Source organism: Culex quinquefasciatus, chromosome 2 (genome assembly GCF_015732765.1).
Source record: "Culex quinquefasciatus strain JHB chromosome 2, VPISU_Cqui_1.0_pri_paternal, whole genome shotgun sequence".
In the NCBI taxonomy this organism is placed as follows: domain Eukaryota; kingdom Metazoa; phylum Arthropoda; class Insecta; order Diptera; family Culicidae; genus Culex; species Culex quinquefasciatus.
Window position 1 is genome coordinate 148,874,770 of NC_051862.1, and position 20,707 is coordinate 148,895,476.

Consider the following 20,707-nt stretch of genomic DNA (forward strand, 5'->3'; position numbering starts at 1 on the left):
CGCATTTCACAATGCAATCATTTGAGGAAATAACACAAACTTTCAAGTTAAAATAATCACTGCTAAAATTATTATGCTAACCTTAAGTGATTCACTCCACTCACCTATTTAGTAAAGCTCAGAGTGGTTCCCTTGAGTCGCGCGAAAGCAAAAGGGGAATCTTGCCAAGAAAAACACATAAAAACAAGGTAAGAAAGAAGAGTGACTTAAGCAACAACAACCTCACAAAAAAGCATGACGAAAGAAAGCTCAAAGCATGAATGGCGATCCCGCGATAAAAGAGCCAGCCGCGAGAAGAGAGAAGTGAGAGTGAGAAACATCGTCAACAACAACAATGAAAGCAGCGAAAAAACTAATAATAAAAAAGCGACCATATCACAAAGATAGGTTATTATTCAAATTAGTGCGCTGATTTTTTCGCGCCAGGTCATTATGTTTAGAGAAAAGAGCCATTCTTCTGCAGCTCCGATTAGGGGCGATTGAATCCCCTCCTGATGATGGTCTTTCAGCAATGTTTTAGTTTTGTTTTTCTTCGTTGCTCTATCCCGAGGGAAAAGAGTTAGAAAGTGATACAATGACTAGGTACTGTGGCAGCGGTGGTGGTTTGCCATTTTCACCTCGTTTCACGGGAAAAACGGTTTTCATTGAGATGGAACAGCTGGCCAGCTGTGCCGTAGTGAGAGAGCAGAGGAAAGTGTTGCTAATTTAATCTAATCAATCAAATCTGGCTGGGTGTTGTGATATCCGAAAGCCTTGGGCAAATATTGCTTTTTGTTAGATTTATTTTTGCTTTTTATTAGGGATATTTCACTCGCAATCAACAAAGAATATTGTACGCATCAAAAATAAAACTTTTATAGTTTAAATTCGATTAAAAAAAGCACTACACAGATCATCAAATTACAAAACCAACATGATTTTGTCTCAATTATTAGATTACAACGTTGATTACAACTTTGAGCACCCCTTTAAAAATATTGATATTCTTGGTATCTGAGAACAGGTAATTTTAAAACCATTCCATAGATAAAATAAATTTTGAAAAAATATGATTAAGATTGCCAAGGTCATGAAGGCATGGTTTTGATAAACCCTTAAAAAATTAACAGTTAAGAATTTAAACATTTAAATTAGTGAGAGCAGACCTAGATACCTAGACTAAGCTTACAGAATAGTACTTAGATACTTTCTGAGGTAAGCTTGTCTCTACGAAATCGGCCGATTTCGAACATTTTTATTTATTTGTAATTTTAATTGGCTCAAACTATATGAGGGCCTTCCCTATGACCAAACAAGACATTTTGTGTCATTGGTTCACCCATACAAGGCTCCGTACAATGTTGGAAGCTGTTCATACGAAAATGGTACGGGGACACATATTCGAAAATATGTAACTTTTTAAGGAATTCGGTCGATTTGCTGTCTTCGACAAAGTTGTATTAATGAGGACTGTTGAGAAAAAAAGGTGCATGCAAAAAAAAACTTTATAATTTTTGTTAATGTCCAAGACGACAAAAACAGTAACATTGAAGCCATAGAAAAATATGGAAGTACGGATTTGAAAAAAAAAACATAGAATTTTTGGATTGCAATTTCCTAAACAATCAACACCTAGTTTCGAGTAGAAATCTCACAATCGAGAACGCCAAGGCAATGCTGTAGAGTGAATAATTTGATTTTTTTTATTTAGAATTTTAGTCAAAAAAGGTCCAATGTTCAACGCCTCTAAGACAACTTTACTGCAAATTTTCTAAAATTTAAAAAAAATCAACTAGAATTTTTCGGTTAACATTAAACTTTGGCTATATTTTGAAAACGGTGCAATTAATCAAAAAAATTGTGCGTTTCGTACTTTTTGGCTGCAAATTTAATTTTAAATTCAAAACTGAAGTCTGTAGGTACTTTTTTCTTGACCCTCTACGATTTGAATGAAGCTTTGTAGACATGTTATTCTACGCTTCTGTAAACTATTTTTTGTATATGGAGCCAGTTTCACTCGATAATGACATTTAGGAAGGGCGTAAGCGTTTTAAATAGTTTTGTAATTCGTAATTTAAATATTTCTGTATCTCGAAGCCGTTACATCGTTTAAAAAATACACTGAAATAAAATATCATGCCATTTTTACGAATTTTTTTGATTTTAAAGTTGAATAGCCTAAGGTGTAACAAAAAGACTCACGAAAATTGCAGGATGGAGCTACTCACCTAAAAAAATCAAAAATCATTTACTGAAACTGTTTTTTTTTTTTGGAAAAGTGCCTTAAAAGTCAAAATATTCGCTGTACGTAAATTTTGAGCACGCCATTCGATTTTACGTCAAAAATCTTCAAATTTCCATACCCAAAAGTTGACTTTTTGTTAACTTTTCTATTTGCAAAATGCATTTCAAAAATGAGGTTTTCAAAAAATCTCAGAAAAAGAGGGGGGGGGGGGGGGGCCACGGGCACGGGGTGGGCCAAATGTCACAAAACTTGGGATTCTTTGTTTTTGGGGCAAAAACAACCCCCATGCCAAATATGAGCAGATTTGTTGAAGGTCGATGTTGGAAGCGTGGTCACTTGGGCAGGAATGACCCATAAGCTAATTGCATTGCTCATAACTGAAAACTGAATATATTTTCACTTTTAATTTTTTACTTTGCACTTTTCCAAAAAACAGTTTCAGTAAATGATTTTTGTATTTTTTTTAGGTGAGTTGCTCCATCCTGTATTTTTGGTGAGTCTTTTTGTGACATCTTAGGTTATTTTCACACAAAAAAATGAACGGAAAAATTTTGGGTTCACCCTCAAATTTGACTTTTAAACTTAAAAATTAAAAAATCTCATAAAAGTGGCGTGTTTTTTTCTTTCAGTGTATTTTTTTCGGAAAGCCCGTCAAATTTCCTACAAGTTTGTCTTTAACCACTTTTTGATACGATTCAACGGCTTTGAGGTACAGAAATATCTAAATTACGAATTACGCCCTTCCCAAATGTCATTATCGAGTGAAACTGGCTCCATATACACAAAAATTGCTTTTATAAGCGTAGACTAACATGCCTACAAAGTTTCATTGAAATCGGAGAGGGTCCGGTACAACCGATTCCTTATTTTTCATGTAATTGCTCTATGAATGATGTAATACTTATGCAAATCATTTAACATTCAGATTTTAAGAAGGTTTATGGTGAAAAAATTATACACTAAATTAAAAATGTCTTTTTTCACTACACTGGAACAGTTAATCAAATGGAAATGAAGTTAATTTAGTTAAATGAAATTCAACGTTATCTAATAAAAATCAATGTGATTTTAAATTTTACATACTCAATCAAACCATCCACATTAACGACCCCCGGGTCTTGGTCTTGGTCTTGGTGGTCTCTATTGCAAGTTTCTGCTCGAACCTAGGAGTCCGAAGGCTTGAATGGGGAGAGCACCCAAACCTCTTTCTACTCCAAGGAACCTTCCACCCCAGTGTTTGAACTGACGACCTTTGGATTGCGAGTCCAACCGCCGCCAGCGATTCTACCGGAGTAGGCTTGGTTTGGTGTGTTGTTTGTACTTATGGCATGGAGACGACTCCTACATCTGGAATGACTTAACGGCCTAACAACCAAGGCCGGGACCGACATTTTACTTCCTCATCCGATAGAAGGTTGCAGCAGATGGGAATCGAACCCAGAATCATCCGCTTACAAAGCGGACAGCGTAACCATTCGGCCACGCACTGCCAAATTTTACATACTATGTTGTGTAAATTTTCATGCAACTTCATTTAAACTTCTATTATTGATCTAGAACATAATTTATCATGTAACATTTCTTCACCGTTTGCGTATAACAATGATTTTTCGTCTGATTAAGACGATTACTTAGAATCTCAAGCTTACATCAACCGAGTTTACTCGTGATTCTTTGCAGTGCATTTTTCCGTGTCAAGTGAAATTACATTTTTTCTGTGCAAAAGTTGGTTGAGAATCGATATATTTATTTTTTCATTATACAGCAATTCCCCACAAAAACAGCATGGAAAAGAAACAAAAGTCCTCGGATCGGGCTCAAAATTTTTCTGGGGGTTCCCTGGCCGAAATAATTAGACCCGTATTTTTTGTTTGTTTTTTTTTTTTTTTGTTTGGCCATTAAGGTGACCTACGGCGTGTTAGGGTGGTCTGAAAAATGGCAATTTTCGTCGATTTTCACAAAAACCACTTTTTTCGAAAAATCATAACTCCTCGCCATTTTAACCGAATTCAATTGTCTTATACGCAAATGAAAGATGATAAGTTGGCCTTTCAGAGAAAAATAGTAAGAAGTTTCAAAAATCTAGCATAACATATGAAAAGGGCGTATGAAACTTTAAAATGCCGTTTTGACGGTGTCTAGACCAAAGAGCCTATGCCTGGAAATATTTTTATCAGACTCCCCGGAAATTTTTAAGTAACATATCAAAAAGTGGGAGGAGTTCATTAACAGGATTCCGAGTTATGATTTTTTGAAAATAAAATCCGTGTTTTTCGACGCGCCGCGCGCAAAAACCGGAGAATGACGAAATTGGCAAAAAATCAACTTTTTTCACTAAAACTGCGATAACTTAAAAATTTCAGCAATGACCTATACATGTCTGGGTACCAAAATTTTCGTAATTCAAAGACGCAACTTTTGGTACCAAGACATGTTTAAGTCACCCTTAAAATTATTGAAGTTATCGCAGTTTTAGTGAAAAAAGTTGATTTTTTGCCAATTTCGTCATTTTTCGGTTTTTGCGCGCGGCGCGTCGAAAAACACGGATTTTATTTTCAAAAAATCATAACTCGGAATCCTGTTAATGAACTCCTCCCACTTTTTGATATGTTACTTAAAAATTTCCGGGGATCTGATAAAAATATTTCCAGGCATAGGCTCTTTGGTCCAGACACCGTCAAAACGGCATTTTTAAGTTTCATACACCCTTTTCATATGTAAGGCTAGGTTTTTGAATTTTCTTACTATTTTTCTTTGAAAGGCCAACTTATCACCTTTCTTTTGCGTATAAGAATGCTAAAATCGGATGAAATGACGCGGAGTTATGATTTACTGAAAAAAGTGGTTTTTGCGAAAATCGACGAAATTGGCAATTTTTCAGACCACCCTAACACGACGTAGGTCACCCTAATGGCCAAACAAAAAAAATCAGGTCTAATTATTTCGGCCAGGGAACCCCCAAAAAAATTTTGAGCCCGATCCGAGCACTTTTGTTTTTTTCCATGCTGTTTTCGTGGGGAATTGCTGTATAGACATTCGATAGATTTGAAAGGTCTAAATTTCACCAAAACATAAATGAATAGATTTTTGAGCAATTTTAATATCGATATTTTGTGCAAGAGGGATATTTATTTCTTTTTAAGGCCATTGCAAATTGTTTATCCTCCTCCCCCGTCATTTGTTTCCAAAAAATAGGCGGTAATTTTTATATTTTTAAACACATTAAATATAATTTTCATTAGATGAAAATAACAAACTAAATCATTTTAAGCTACCGTAAACTGCTCTTAACACTACTGTCCCTATTCAGACTGTAGTTCCGATTCACCCAGATGACGGTATTCAAAATACATTCTTCAATACGAATAAAGACTTTTTAGTTTAGAAAACAAAAATTTTGAAAATAAGTTTTGAAAATTGTTTTTTTTTTTTGGCTCATCGAACAATATTTTGAGTAAGAGTAAAATTACGACAGCTCCAAAATGTTTTTTCTTCGTTATAACTGCCCATGGCCACTTTAAACAATAGCCGTTAATTTGAAAAAAAAAGTCAGACAGGCAGAGTGCGAAAAGCAAGTTTAAAAAAATAAATTAATTATATTTTATTTTTCCGGACATGGGAACAAGAAAAACAAACCATTTACCTCTTTTTTTATGTTTAGTGATGAAGATCCTTGAATGTTGTAGTCCTCACAATTACCTGCAATGATAAGAAAGATTCAATTAGTCCATCTGAAGACACATGTTCATTTATGTAGCGAAAAAAATCCTTCAAATCAGATCTCAATACTTCTTGAACCGCGCGGCATCACGTGGATTTCAATTCAGTATGATTTTTTTAAATAGAAATTATGGCACCCTTTAAACTTTGTAAGAGATCAAACAATCATTTTTTTTTTTCAAATTTGCAAAAAAAAGGTAATTTAGTTCCAATATCCCCTCGTGGGTCTCGTGGCGCAGGGGTAGCGGCTTCGGCTGCCGATCCCGATGATGCTATGAGACGCGGGTTCGATTCCCGCCTTATCCACTGAGCTTCTATCGGATGGTGAAGTAAAACGTCGGTCCCGGTTTCTCCTGTCTCGTCAGAGGCGCTGGAGCAGAAATCCCACGTTAGAGGAAGGCCATGCCCCGGGGGGCGTAGTGCCAATAGTTTCGTTTTCGTATCCCCTCCAAAACATCGTCAGCTGCCCAACATGAGAAACCCAATCAAGCCCGGGATTGACATCCAGTTCAATCACTGCGTCCGATGATGTTGCCGCAACTGATGGCTGGGGCTAGTTTGTCACGCAAATTGAAGGGTGCGTAACTCGATCCTGCCCTGTCCCAGCTAATCCACGTTCATCGTCCCGAATGCAAACGGGTAGACCACCTCCAGGGACACCGGAGCAGGGACCTGTAGAACTTTTTTTTTTTTCGTTGCCATTTGAGTGGCTGTTTGTACCCTTTTATTAGCTTTGCATCTCTGATGGGGGCAGTAGTTGGAATTCAACGATGGTGTTGAGTTGATTTTCAGGGTAAGTTGGTTGATTTTCGTCATAGCTGATACATTTTTGCCCCGAATTCTTCAACAAATCTCACAAATTGTACTCATTAATGTAAATCATTCCCTGGTAGACCCAGAACTACTCGAAAGTCATCTAAAAAACTTTTCAGACGAAACTAAGAAGAGCAAAAAAAACTACTTTCGCACAGTATCGAGTTCTAGGGAGCGTTCAACAAGCGTCCCAGCTGCGCGCAGGTTCCTTCCCCACCCAAGAGTTGACATTTGAGATGCCTTTTGCAGCAGGGTGGGGAGTTTGTAATTGACTTTTCGTAGATTCAAGCTGGCCCCTTCTCTACATGGTCCAGCATAATGTACTTTCACAGAATCTCAACCGTTGCTGCTGAGGCTGGTGGGTGTCAAATTACGTGGAAATCTGACCGCAAAATGGTTGTTGCTGCTGACTTTAGGTAAAGGACTTTAAGGTTGGGTTCTGCTGGAGAATCTGGCGTGAGGTTTAATTGGCCGTAAAAGATTGATAATTGCTTTATGATGGGTGCTTCAGTTTAATAATCTGGAGCTGGGAGTGTGAAATTTAGAATGGATTGATGAATTTGAACGTTAATCGACATGATTGGAATTGATACTTGAATTACAGAAGAGACAACAGTTGACGTCAAAAGATGAATCAAAAGACCTCGTTAATTCTAGCTTGCATCGTCACTAATTCCCGTGCATTCATATTTTATTGGGTCAAATTCAGTTACAACCTAAATTTAGTACAACGAGCCACCACTCGGTAACGGAACAACTACGTTGGAAATAAAAACCGTCCAAACTTCAAACGAGGTCCAACGCCCAACTTCATAGTCGCGGCCTCAAAGAAAAAACGAAGTCCATAATTTATCATTAGCCGTAATTGTTTGATCCTAGAATAACAGTACTTAAGCCCCAAACCAACGCCGTGGTCGTAGTCGTCGTTGGTCCACGGGGCACGTGGCCTGGTCGTGTGCCCCGAAGGAGAAAAGATAAAAAAGAGCTATGACGGTGGGTACCTGGAAGGTACCGGAGATAAATACACACACGAAACAGAAAAATAATTTCCACAATTGATATCTGATTTCAAATCTCATCGCGGCGTCGCTGTTCCGTACCAGCGCAAGAACCTGGACGCGGCGTTTTGGCCTGGGGGGCAAAACGAGGTTAGGTACGGTGAAGATTTAGGGGAGAGTCGGGAGAGAAATAGAACTGTTTGAATTTGTAGTTATGAATATTTCTGTAGTTAAAGAACAATTAATGAAAATTTCAATTTTTAATGCATTTGCAATGCATATCACCATTTTGAAAACAATTTTACTTAATTAATTTGTAGATTGGTTCAAGACGACCAATCTTGTTATAAAGAGACATTCAAAATTTATTTGTTCTATCTGCAGATAAACTATGTGGTTACAACTAAAACACATCACCAGTGATCGCGACTTGCGAAAAAAATTAAATGATTCACCGCTCTAAACTTGACCGATTTTTCAACTACCGAATTCTATTGAAAAAATCTAAGTGTGTAGAAACACAAAATTTTAAAATAAAAATGGTGTAAATGAAAATGACATTTTTGAGTTATTGCAGATTGAAAAAGAACATTGATTTTCATAAAATGACATATCCCAAAATATTTCACAATAAAGTCTTGAAAAAATGTAGAATTTGAGAAACTATCTAAACCTTATTCAGGATTCTAAGTACGCAATTTCGGCGTCTAACTTTACATAAGAGTCCCTTTGACTCCACGAGATATCGAGAAATTGACCTCGGGTTCGTGATCAGGGTCTGACATAACCATGTTGGATAAAGTTTCACGCAAATTGAAGAGGAGTCGGGGCAACTTTTTACAATGTTTTGTGTTAAATACAAAAATTTCCTCAAAATATGTTTTTTTTAAATACTTTTTATATTTTGAATCGCAGTTTATGAATTTTGTAAAAAAAAAAACATTTTTTTTTTATCTTTTGATATCCGTATTGCAAATAATAAAAATTAAGTACCTTGAAATACGGTTTTTTGATTACAAAAGTGGTATTTAACGTTAAAAACTGTTATGTTTTGAAAATCCATAAGCAAAATTAAGATTTGTTTGAAAACTGTATTGTAACTATAAAATACAAATTTAAATATTAAAAAAAATGTCAAAATGCAGTATTTACAAATTTCACGTGGATTCCTTCTCTTTTTGCAAATTGCAAAAGCAAAAAATTGAAATACAGTCGACTCTCTGGTTGTCAATATCCAAGGGACCGTCGAGGAAGAGAATCATCAGTTTACAGAACGATGCAAAATGAAGACTCGATTAAAAATATTTTTTTCTTGATACCCAGTTATGGTAGAGAATCATGGCAACGTCCATCAAACAAAAACAAACTAATGTCAAACACCCTTCAAAGCTTCGTTTCGCCAAGAAAAATGTCTAAGTCCATGAGAAAGTGAAATTATTGACAACCGGAAGAGATTTTTAAAGCAAACAGAATCCAAGGGACCGTCGAGGAAGAGATCCTTCAAGCAAGGGAAAATATCGAGGAATGAAGATAATTGAAGTATGCAGATTGAAGGGACTGAATTCATCGATAGATAGAGAATTATTGATATCGAGAAGATCGACAGCCAGAGAGTCGACTGTAACAAACCATAGTCTCAACATTTGAATGAAGTTATTCAATTTTTTTGTCATCATTAGTTTTCAAAAAGTGGAATATTTGACGAAAACAAACATTATAGCGAAAAAAATATATTGCGGTACTAAACATAAAAAAAATCAAAACCAACTCAAACATGCTAAAAATCATTCTAATCACTGGGGAATGCATTGTACTCGGCTGATTGCACTCAAATTTCCATCGATATTTTGAAGTTTTTTTTGAATAAATAATAATAACAATAATAATAACTTTTCGGGTCAACTTTGAAGGGGGGATGACAAAAACATTAAATAAAATTTGTAACAGACTAAGGTTATATTTAACAACCTTGTTGTACATAAATCCTGCTGCAAAAATAAATAAAATAAATAAAAAAATAAAAAATTTCTAATCATCTTATAATAGTAATTGATGCAACAAAAATCAAGTTTTGCAACAAGTTCCAATATGACGAGTGCTGAAAAAATCATGTTTTGAAACATGTTCCACACACTTTTTTGCAATTCCGAAAAACATCCCTTGAATTGAATTTTAGGTCAATTAGCTATCTTTAGTCAATTCACTGATAAAATCAAAACATAACTTTTCAGCACTTGTATCAACTTTTCGAAACTTTTATTTTTGGTAGCGAAAAGAAGGCCTTTTCGTCATGCGAGAATGACAGGAAAAGTAATTGGTTTCACAACGAAATTGCAACATGTCTATTATGTGTATATTTGCACAATTTTACCGTTTACCGTTTTTAAACATTTAAGAATACTCAATTTAATTGGATCCTGGACAATTTACAAATTAAGATTTTTCCATAAATTATACAGTTAAAATTAAACCAAGTTCTATAAAAAAAGCTTTGAGTTAACATAGAAAAAATGATAAACATGTAGAATATCTTTAGTAAAGTTACATTAAAATCATTTAATAAATAATAGTCAGTTAAATGCAATGAAAGGCTTTTTTTTCTATAAAGTGAATTTTCAGAAAACAAGGTTACTTTGAAAGATTATAAATCAATGTTATACCTTTTTTTGTGTACACAGTAAAAACAAATCCTGGCTATAAAACATCTGGGAAGGATTACATATTTTGTGGTGTAAATTTGCATCTGTTTATGTGTGATTTTACATATTCCACGTAAATTGAGCTTAAATTACATTTATATGGAGGTAATATTCTATCACCACATTTTTAACCTTGCAAAATTATAGGCAAAGAAATTTTAATTTGCAAAATACAGTGGACTCTCTCTTTGTCGATATTGAAGAGAACGTCTAGAGTAAGAGGTATCGAATTATAGAACGAAAAATCAAAGCATGCATCTTGAAAGTACTGAATAATAAATTGACAGCTGTAAAAATTGATTTTAAAAAATACAAGTCTCCCCTATTTCCAACAATTCTGGCAGCGGCCACAATCTCTTCGGAGGTCCCCTACTAAACAATGCTGTGCCGGCCAGACCAAACCGGCTGATTGCGTCCAGGAGATTAGCGAAAAGCACACGGAGTTGAGGCTTATTAATAGTGGGGGAACCAGGAAGAACCCGCAGCAGAGGGGCAGGGGGGAAAGAAAGTCCCGAAACCGTCTCGGAGGTCGCGATAATCAGGGCCAGGGCTTTAAGACTCGGTGAAAATAAATTGGCTGATTGGGGCCTGATCGTGGCGTTTGAGGTTTGTTCTTCCCAGCCGCGTGTGTTTATGCCTTTATTGATGGTAGATCTGCAAGTCCTCGTGACCGCGATTTGGCACGGGCAACACGAAATCACCCGGCCGGTTAGGCTGGAGTACAAGTCAGGTCGTAATCGGTTCCATCAAGTTGTGTGCAGGGGTGGTCAAATTGTTTGTACAAGTTTTCAAGCTTTTATGTCTTCATGTCTTCATGTTTTTTTAGTTTCATGTTTTCAAGTCTTCATGTCTTTATGTCTTCATGTCTTCATGCCTTCAAGTATTCAAGTCTTCAGGTTTTCTTGACTTCATGTCTTCATGTCTTCATGTCTTAATGTCTTCATGTCTTCATGTCTTCATGTCTTCATGTCTTCATCTTCATGTCTTCATGTCTTCAAGTATTCAAGTCTTCATGTCTTCAGGTTTTCTTGACTTCATGTCTTCATGTCTTCATGTCTTCATGTCTTCATGTCTTCATGTCTTCATGTCTTCATGTCTTCATGTCGTCATGTCGTCATGTCTTCATGTCTTCATGTCTTCATGTCTTCATGTCTTCATGTCTTCATGTCTTCATGTCTTCATGTCTTCAAGTCTTCATGTCTTCATGTCTTTAAGTATTTTCTAGTTTCATTTTTTTAAGTCTTCAAGTCTTAATATTTTCTAGTTTCATGTTTTCAAGTCTTCAAGTATTCAAGTCTTCGTGATATCATGTCTCAATGTTTTCATGTTTTTACGTATTATTCTATTCAACTACCCCTGCCCAAAGCCCATTTCTCTCCTCCTCGGTGTCCTACAATCCTCGTCTGTGGCGCAGGCCACCACTTCCTGCCTGGAGACATGACCCAGTTTCCGCGATCGACGGCCTCGGGGCCAAGCTTATTGTGATCAGCCACATCATCACATCATCACTATCAATGAAGCTGGCTGACCGGCAACATATTGTAAACATACACGCGGTGCTGGGCTGGGCCGCCTGACCACGCCACCAATAATTTATGATTTCATAATAAATCTCATTTTTCCTTTTATTTCTTCGCTAGCCAGCTAAGCTTGCTGGCGAGACTTGGGACTTGGGGAGGAAAATCTCAAGCAAAAAGTCTGAGACACGTCTGAGTGATGCCGGTGTTACACATTCGACGAAAGTATGCTGCGAAGGGGTGGTGGCTTGGAGCTATGTTTATGGTGCAGGAATGGCGGTTGCCGCAGCTGGTTGTAATAAGCTGGATAAGGTGCGAGCCATGATACATGTTACGGTATCACGCGAAGGCACTTTGGGTGTCTTTAATGTTGTTGCAGTTGTGGGAAACGACGGAAACGGCTTTTTTGATGGGTGGCGCAGATCAACTTGATTTGTTACGAATTTTGAGGTTAATGAAGTGAATTCGATCAGTCATAATTCAGTCAAAGTTTGTTCTAATTCCTACAAAATTTATTCCACAATAAACAATTAGTATGGAGAACGGTACACGCTTGAGGTGTTCATCCCAACGCCTCTGCCAAATTTATGGAATCAATTTGTCATTCCTTGTACGGTGCTGTCAAAAAGTGGTGCAAATTTTTACAACCCACCAGAAGTCCGCTGTTCCACATCGAAAGATCGTTAACTTTTTTATCACCCCGTTTTTCGTGTTTATTAGACGATCAGCCGGCAATAAACCACCGACAAAAAAAGGGAAGCAACTTTCGAATTGCTCCACCGAAATTCCAAACGAAGAAAAAAAAACAAAGCCAAAAAAAAATCACCGGAATCAGTGCTTTTGTTTTGAACCACAAAAATTTAAAGCACATTTACCGGTACGGAACGGCCCCCAAGGTCAGACCTTAACACGACGCCACCGAAAGTGGGTCAACCTGAGGCTGGCTAAAACGGTAACAAGTCGCCGTCGTCGTCGTCTGAAACCGGCATTTCGGACCACGAATCCATCAACGGGATGTGGAGTAATTATCAAGTCCCCACCACTTCAGGAGTACGTGCCCGTGGCTGGCTGGCTTGTTGATCGGGTCGTCATCCGCACGTGAGCGTCGTCTTTGTAAGCGATTCCGACTTAATTATGCTAATGGTAATGATTATCTGAATCAGCTGTTATTATCGTCCGGGCTGCGCCCGGTTGAGCATCCCAGTTTTGGAAGGAGAGGAGGACAGTGGGTGAATTTTATAGTCAGAAAGGAGTTGTTAATGTTTTTGGATCAACATTGCAGTTATCTTTGTAAAATTTACAGCAAAAATGTTAGAGGACATCGATTTAATTTAAACGGTTTAAAGCATTTTAGATATTGTTATTTATTATCAATAATAATTCTTTATTTGGGTAATAATCACACAGCAGTTGCCCCGATCCCTCTTCGATTTGCGTGAAACTTTGTCCTAAGGGATAAATTTTGTCCCTGATTACGAATCCGAGGTCCATTTTTTGATATCTCGTGACGGAGGGGCGGTACGACCCCTTCCATTTTAGAATATGCGAAAAAAGAGGTGTTTTTCAATAATTTGCAGCATGAAACGGTGATTTGATAGAAATTTGGTGTCAAAGGGAATTTTATGTAAAATTAGACACCCAATTTTTCTAACTTTGCAGGGTTATTTTTTAGAGTGTAGCAATGTTCTACAAAGTTGTAGAGCAGACAATTTCGATACATAGACATATGGAGTTTGCTTATAAACATCACGAGTTATCGCGAATTTACGAAAAAAAGTTTTGAAAAAGTTACTTTTTGCGTTTCTCTTTGTTTCGTCGTCCGTGTCTGTCGCGGGTGACCATGAACGGCCATGATCGATGACGACCAACTTTTTCAAAACTTTTTTTTTGTAAAATCGCGATAACTCGTGATGCTTATCAGCAAACCCCTTATGTCTATATATCGAAATTTCTGTAATTTTCTGCTCTAAACTTTGTAGTACATTGCTACACTCTAAAAAATAACTCTGCAAAGTTAGAAAAAACACAATTTTAAAATGAAAAATTTTGTTCTAAATGAAAAAATGACCCTACTGGGTCAATGTAGATTCGAAAAGAACATTAAATTTCCCATAAAATGACATGTTCCAAAATTTTTTACAATCGAGTAACGGAAAATGGGAGAATTTTTAAAACTTTTTTAGTGTTTTTTTTTGATGAAAAATACGTTTTTCGGAATTCTGAGTACGCCATCAAATCGGGCATCTTATTTTACATAAAAGTCCCTTTGACACCAAATTTCTATCTCATCACCGTTTCAGGCTGCAAATTATTGAAAAACACCTCTTTTTTCGCATATTCTAAAATGGAAGGGGTCGTACCGCCCCTCCGTCACGAGATATCAAAAAACGGACTTCGGATTCGTGATCAGGAACAAAAGTTATCCCTAAGGACAAAGTTTCACGCAAATCGAAGAGGGGTCGGGGCAACTGCTGTGTGAGTTAGCGGAGAATTACCCCATTATTATTATTATTATTTTTTTATAGTTCGAAAAATTAATCTTGATCAAAAATTAAAATAAGCACCCCTGAAAAACATATTTGTAAAAAGCTGAGAAATTTCCTATTATTTTTGGGTAATTAGTTTCTTAGATACAGCATCACAAAGAGTCGATGAAAATGATTTTTTAAGGTGTCACCTAATAAGACTGTAGTTTTATTGGTCAAATTTCCAATATTAAAATTGAAATGTTAGGCAAATTTTTCTCATCTTTTCAATAATTTCTGGAACTAGTTTTTCAAAGTTTCAGAGAGAAAATTACAGGAATTTTTTAAAACTTTTCTAAAATATTTTTTAGAGGCGCTTTTCTTTCAAGAATTATTTTTTAGCTATAACTTGAAAACGGTACATTTAATCAAAAAACTATGCTGTATGTATTTTTGGATTGCAAATTCGATTTTGCTTTTAAATTCATTTTCAATATTTTTCAACAATCACGATTTTTTTTAGAAAAAAATATCTCTCAAAACAGGTTTTGCACCAAAACTAGCTACGGCTCAAAAGTTGTAGTTTTAGTACCATCAAACATATAAAAATGATCGAGAATAAAAAAAGGTTTTATTTTGAAAGTCTTAATTAAGTCAGATAAAAACTATATTTTTTAAATATAATTTTTGATAAAGTACACCGTTCGCATGTGAAATCTTCCTTAAGGTAATTTTTTTTTTTTCTTTGAAAAACGTTTTTTTACCTGAAGAATTCATGACCAAGGTTTGATAAATTTAAAACGTATTTAACTCAAACTTTCGGAAAACTTTCCTTGAATTCGCTTTAAAACATTGAACAATTAAACAATTGCGGCTAAGGTATTTTATTTTATGGAAAGGAAATTACTTCAAGGTGGATTCACCTTGAACACTGTGCACTTTATCCAAAAATTATGTATAAAACTACTCTTTTTCAAAAATCCAAGCATGCAAAACATTTCTCATCGCTATGTGTATAAGCTAATTCCAAAGGTGTCATTTTTGACATCTAAACATTTAAAAATAAAAATGTCAAAAAGTGTTTTTTTTCCGCAATTAGATTCTATGTAATTAAAAGTGAAATGTTACTCATTTTGTCAGATCCTTCAACTGTTATAACTTTGCCAAAGCCTCCAAATCTCTAGGAAATTTGCTTCTTAAGATACGGATTTTTGAACATTTACATAGCAATTTTATATGACTTCACCTTAAATTTGTGTAAAAAATTTGTACTGATAAATAGATGATGAAAGATTGCTTCATTGGACAATGGGTCATTCGCCGTCAACTTACAAAAACTCGGAAAAAGACCATTGTCAATTATTGAGAAACTTTGCTATAAGAGGTAATTTTGGTCCGAGATCACAAAACCATGTTTTATACCTCGTGACGGTATCCAGATTTTACAAAAACACGTTTTTCAATTACTTTTAGCTCGAAACCGTGATGAGATTTGAATTTGTTGTCAGAGAACTTTATGAAAAATTGAACGTTCAATTAAATGGCGTACTCGAATTTCGAAAAATCAAGAAGTTTGAAATGTGGAGACATGTCTCTATGTACGAAATTTGACGTATTTTTTCAAACCTGCAATAACTCAGAGAGGTATTTTTTCATTTAGTACAAATCTTGTCATACTACAGTATAAAATGACTTGTTTTTTGCAACTTTGAAATTTTTTTTGTAAACAGAAAACGCAAAGTTGCATTAACAATTGCAATTTAGAAGGGAATAATAACATAAGAATAATCTTTTTTGATGCATTTTGAGAGAAGAAATAAAAACGCCATAATTTGACTTCTTCGCCACTATCCTCGAGAGAAAATTTCCCTGAAGACCTTGTTACATTCTCACTCCAAAACATCTCACTCGCTTCCCATGGGAAGGCGTTGTAAATAGATAAAGTTATAATTTTGTTTCAAAAGTTGCTTGATAGTAGCGCTCGCTGAGAAAAAATATGGGCCAAGCAATAAAGCTTCAAGCAATTTAATGCCCTTTTTTCCTGCACCGGTAATCTAATGAAGTGCCCTACGAAACACACAATTTCAACCGACACAATTAGAATCCGCTCTCCCCCTTAATGTAACTGCCTAGAGCCAGGGGTCCTACTAATCAGCGCTACGATTTATTTTAATTACGCCAATGTCCCAATTTTTCTTCGAGACCCGCTGCATTTTAATCAGATCTCTTGCAGAGAGTTGCAGCGGCAGCACACTTCTTGGCAATTGACAGAGTCAGTCGCTCGGTTGGTGTGAAAATGTGTGCGAACCGGTTTGACATTTAAATATATGTAGGTCTCTTCCTCCTCGGGTTACATGCACTCACTTACAGGCGGAGTCGAACGGACCCAGACCCAGCCAGACTGATGGACAGGGAGAGTGACTCCGGGACTGGGCCAGAACTGGGCAGACCGAGCTGGGACACTTTCGAGACGTTGTCAACTGTGTGCTATTTTGTCATAGTTTGACACACGTCATATAAAAGTTTAGCCAAAGTTGCATTATATATTTTATGTAAGAAAAAATCTTAAAAAATCATATATTTGGAAGTCGAATTCACTTTATTTTCTGAAAATCACCAACAATTAATGTTACAAGAAACCACAAACCCCACAACCAGTAACGACTCCGACTTGGTCTCGTCAGAAGGAACGAGTTTTGCGCGCGAGTTCCAATTCGCGAATCTGTCCCCGTCCACACACAGGCTAATAAAACCGGGTAGAGGTACCACTACCGACTTGCAAAGAGATTGTGGAAAACCCACTTACAAGGAGTAAGACCCAGATTACGCAATGAAAGTGCTACTACGACCTACAGCAAGACTGGCCCAAGTCAAGACTTGTTGTTGCTATTCGAGGAGCCTCAGAACCAGAAAATGGAACTCGACTACGCCAGCTGACGTGTGGTGGGTTCATCTTGGGCGGAAAGGTGTAGGGCAGGGGTGGTACCGATGGGAAAATGTGAGCGGTTCCGGATTTAGTGGGACACGCCGCTATAAGTTGAAAGGTTAGGATGTTTAAGATTATATCTCTTCCTCTTCACATATGCAAATTTAACGAATGATTAATGGTGGCATTGGTTAAATTCATGTCGAGAATATAAATCAAGTGAGCTTTCTAGAGATTTATCAACTTTTGATATTTTGAAAGCATTTATCAGTATTTTTTAAAGTAGTACATAAATGGGGCTCTTAGCATTAGCATTAGCATTAGCAATAAAGGTCGCACAATTCCGGATGGCTGCACAACGCTTATCTTGCTGTTTAACTGTAATTAAACGTATGATAGCTCTAGACTCTCATCCGGTTACAATATTCCAACACGGGAGATACCATGATTTCCTCTTTAGATGAGCGTGTAATACTATCCAGTAAGATAAGGGGCTCCTGGCCGGTACCTTGCTAACCTCGGGGATTGGAAGGTATGTTAGTAAACATCTATCTAGAATGCGCAGAGATCTCTACGTCACCTAGTGGTATAGATGTTTATAGGGAGGTTTTGGACTCAATGTTAGTAAATTGAACGTTTGTTTTTTTTAACACCACCACCACCACCTCCAAAACCATACCATCACCACAAAAAGCCATGCTAGATTTTAATACAAATACATTACAAAACGAACACAACCATAAAACCATCTTCCTGGCCCTGCTGCGTCCACGATACTGACGCGCAATAATATCAATTACCACAATGACCCCCCACTGCATGCATGACTCGAACATGAACACGAACATAGCACAAAGAGAACACCACAAAAATCCACCTTCCCAACACCACTGCTTGCACGATACTCAGTAGTACATAAATGGGGCTCTTAAGCAAAAAAAGTAAATTTTTTAAAAAGTTTATTTATTATTTTTTTAGGAATTTGTACGGTTTATAGTTTTCAACTTTTTGTTAGCATTTGTATTCAATAAATGGCAACAAAACTACTTATTTGCACACTGAGCGGCAATAATAATTTTAAGAATGTTTGGCGTAAATTTCGCATAAATCCATATAAAATCTGTAGTTTGTACCGCCTCTCCGTCGTATTTGTATTAAATTTCTTATTTTTGTTAAAACAAAAAAAAAATTAAATGAAAAATTTGCCCAGATTTGATTTATTGATATTTTCTTTTATACAGCCATTCCACGTCAAACAGGAAGTCTCGAAATCAAAAGTGCTCCGATTTGGCTCAAATTTGGAGTGGGGTGGTGTTTGGCGATTAGGGTGGTCCATAAAATTGCGTTTTTCGTCGATTTTCGCAAAAACCACATTTTTCAAAAAATCATATCTCCGGAACGGTTGAACCAATTTTGGAGCGCCACAATTCAAAAGAAAGGCTTTTGGTTGGGCTTTTAAGGAAGAATATGTTACGGTCCAAAAAAAATAGCTGAATATTTAGAAAGGTCCTATGAAAATTTCATTTGCCGATTTCAAGGTCTCGGGACGCTGAAATTTTCAAGTTACCGCAGTTTTAATGTAAAAAGTTTATTTTTACCCGGTTTCCTCATTTTGTCGTTTTTGCGCGCGGCGCGTCGAAAAACTCAGTTTTTGTGTTTAAAAAATCATATCTCCGAAACGTGTTAAGGGATATTCGCAATTTTTTTTTAAATGTTGTGTAAAATATTACAAGGAATCAGGAAAAAATATTTTCAGACATGGGCTCTTTGGTCCCGAGATCTTAAAATCGGCAAAAGAAATTTTCATAGGACCTTTTCAAATACTCAGCTAGTTTTTTGGACCTCAACATATGTTTCCATAAAAGCCCAACTAATAACCTTTCTTTTGAATTGAGGAGCTCCAAAATTGGTTCAGCCGTTCCGGAGATATGATTTTTTGAAAAATGTGGCTTTTGCGAAAAACGCAATTTTATGGACCACCCTATTTCGGATAGGACCACCCTAATCACCAAACAAAAAATACGGGTCTAATTATTTAGGCCAAAGAACCACCACTCCAAATTTGAGCCAAATCGGAGCACTTTTGATTTGGAGACTTCCTGTTTAACGAGGAATGGCTGTATAGATAATTTGTCAAGAAATTAAAAGATGTCCACAGAATCCAATGTTATGTTTAGAACTATTGAATATTTATTAATTTTTAGCATTTTTAGCATCGTGGTTTCTAGGTAATATTCAAAATCTAATTTTAAAAAAGAAATGTTTTTTTTAATTCATTATTTCGAAATTTAGAAGTTTAATGCCATCAATTTATATTTTTTTCTAAGATCGATAGCCACTTTAAGTAACATTGTGAAAAAGTGTTGAATGTTTGATTTATGCTCATGCTGAGATAATTTCATATAAATTCTTTTTAAAAAATATTCAAGAAGAGTATTTTTATGTCCTGAGATACAATGTGTAAAGAAACGATAAAATTAAACTTTTCTAAGTGTCACCCAAATAGCACTAAAATTGAATTCCCGGTATCTAAAAAAATAACCAATTTTTTATGTCAAATTACTTAATCATTAAATTTTCTGGTTTCTTCGAAAAAAATATATCGAAAATTTTAAAATCAAGACTAACATTTCAAATGGGCAAAAATCTATTATTAAGAATATTATTTTCAAAGAGATGGGAAAATTTTACAAATCATTTTTTTTACATTATAAATCGGATCATTAATTCCAGAGATTTTGGCATCCAAAATTTGAGAGCAGTTTCAGTGATTAAAAAAACTTAAATTTTAAAGTAGCTGCGAGAATCTCACATTTTTGAAATTTTGTTTTTCAGGAATGAGCAATAAACTTTATTGAAAAAAACGAAAAAATATGAACTCTGAGTTAGATCAGAGAAACTTGAATTTGGAAACTTCACATCAGAAAGTTACGTTAACATATTTTTTTCAGATTTCATTGAAAAAAAATATCATAACTCGGTCACTTCATTTCCTAATGGCTCAAAGATGTATTTTTAATCTCAAAAACATAATCACTCCATTATTTCAAAAAAGTAGTTTTGTTTTTTTTGCAACATGTGTTCAAGAATTAACAGCTCTTTCAATATAAAATCTGAGTGAAAGATCTGAATGCAACCGTATTTGTAAAACAATTTCATATTTTATAATATGCAAGTTTATCAAATGAACTATTTTTTAAAAAGTTTGAAACTTTATATATATTAAAGCAGAACTTTTGTATAAATTTTTTGTTTGAATTAGTTTATTCTAATATTTTAATTATTTTATGATTCTGTCAAACATGGAATAAGTTCTTCAGAAAGTTTTCTGAGATAAAGAATGGA

The 20,707-nt window shown here is 35.7% G+C and overlaps 1 protein-coding gene across 7 annotated transcripts in view; it reads right to left on the bottom strand.

Moving 5' to 3' along the window:
• Positions 1-20,707, bottom strand: part of LOC6038927 — a 200,808-nt gene that overhangs the window by 107,280 nt on the left and 72,821 nt on the right. For 2 of the 7 annotated variants that reach the window (XM_038253089.1, XM_038253090.1), the window contains one exon: positions 5,868-5,923. The exons of the other annotated variants lie outside the window; for them this stretch is intronic. The gene's annotated coding sequence lies outside the window, so the exon portion shown is untranslated. The remainder of the gene's footprint in view (positions 1-5,867; positions 5,924-20,707) is intronic. 7 annotated transcript variants of the gene reach the window in all.